Here is a 1,623-nt window from a genome sequence, read left to right on the forward strand (position 1 = left end):
CAGACTGTAATTTGGGCAATTTGGGCTTAGCCATCTCTGTTAAGCCCTCTAAGACTTCTCCTGGGATCGGAGCTGGGGGTCACCGGTGTAGGTATGTTCCACCAGTTCAGCTGGGGCTGAAACTTCACATATCATCTATCTCATGTAACTGCCACTTAGCTGGCAGCCTCCCTTTCTTGTCACTCAGAAGTTTAGGTCAACCTATTTGACATCACTGGATCCCAAGAGAGCAGAAGCTATAAACTTGTTAATCCTGGGCTTGAAACTGCTGTATTTCACTTCTGTTACATTCTGAACACAAAGCAAATCATGGACAGCCAGGTTCAAGAGAGATTGCAGGGTTCACCTCTAGACTGGAAGGTAGCATGCACCCCCATGAGTGGGAGGAACTGTGGAGGTTGTCCCAGGAAAATGCCTGCCACAGCAGCCATTTAAAGCTAAAATATAGGACTTTTGCTTCCTGCAATAAGGAGAACTGGGTAATGTGGAAAACCCTCATCTTACAAAACACCTAGAAATTCTTCATAAAGCAAATAACTATTTTCATAGATATGTGCACATGAATATAAAAACTATCTTTAGATACAAAACTGAATCTAAGATGGGCGCAGTGGTGCACAACTGCAATCCCAGTGGCTTGGGAGGCTGAGGCAGGAGGATCGCATGCTCAAAGCTAGCCTCAGCAAAAGGGAGACACTGAGTAACTCTGTGAGACCCTGTCTCTAAATAAAATGCAAAATAGGCCTGAAGATGCACTCAATGGTTGAGTGCCCCTGAGTTCAATCCCTGGTACCAAATAAAATGTACCAGGCATTGAACCTAGTAGCTCTTTTCCACTGAGCCACATCCCAGCTCTTTTTTTATTTTAAGACAGGTCTTAAGGTCTCCCCGAGTTGCTTAGGGCCTCACTAAGTTGCTAAGGCTGGCCTTGAACTTATGAACCTTAGCCTCCCAAGTTGCTGGAATTACAGATGTGCACCACCGCCCCTGACTTGGAGTTTTCAGTGCATGGTTGGTAGGCCCTGTTGCCTCTGGCTCTGTGGCAAGGAAGGACATCTCACAGCAGATGTTTGTGGTTTGCTTATGTGTTTATTGTTTCTTTCTCTTGTTAGAATATAAACTCCAGGAGGGCTGGATATTGCTTCACCTTTGTATTTCTTTCCTTCTTTCTTTCTTTTGGTACCAGGGATTTAACTCAGGGGCACTCAACCACTGAGCCACATCCCCAGCCCTATTTTGTATTTTATTTAGAGTGAGTATTACTGAGTTGCTGAGGGCCTCACCTTTGCTAAGGTTGCTTTGAACTAGTGATCCTCCTGCCTCAGCCTCCAGAGACACTGGGATTTGGGGCGCGCGCCACCCCGCCCGGCTTCGCCTTTGTATTTCTAACGCTTGGTACTTTGGGGTAGGAAGGAGGGAGGGAGGGAGGAAGAGAGAAAGGCAGACAGGGTAGGAGGGAGGAAAGGGGGAAGGAAGGAAAGCTCTTCCCGGTTCGCAACCCTGAACAGCCCTGGTCCAGGTTCTCCCTTACTTGAGCTTATTAGGGTTGCGCCTGGGGCGGGGCGGGAGGGGCCAGGAAGGCAGGGCTGGGACCGAGAAGGCGGGGCCCTCGCGGCGCCGTCG

Source organism: Ictidomys tridecemlineatus, chromosome 6 (genome assembly GCF_052094955.1).
Source record: "Ictidomys tridecemlineatus isolate mIctTri1 chromosome 6, mIctTri1.hap1, whole genome shotgun sequence".
Classification (NCBI taxonomy): Eukaryota; Metazoa; Chordata; class Mammalia; order Rodentia; family Sciuridae; genus Ictidomys; species Ictidomys tridecemlineatus.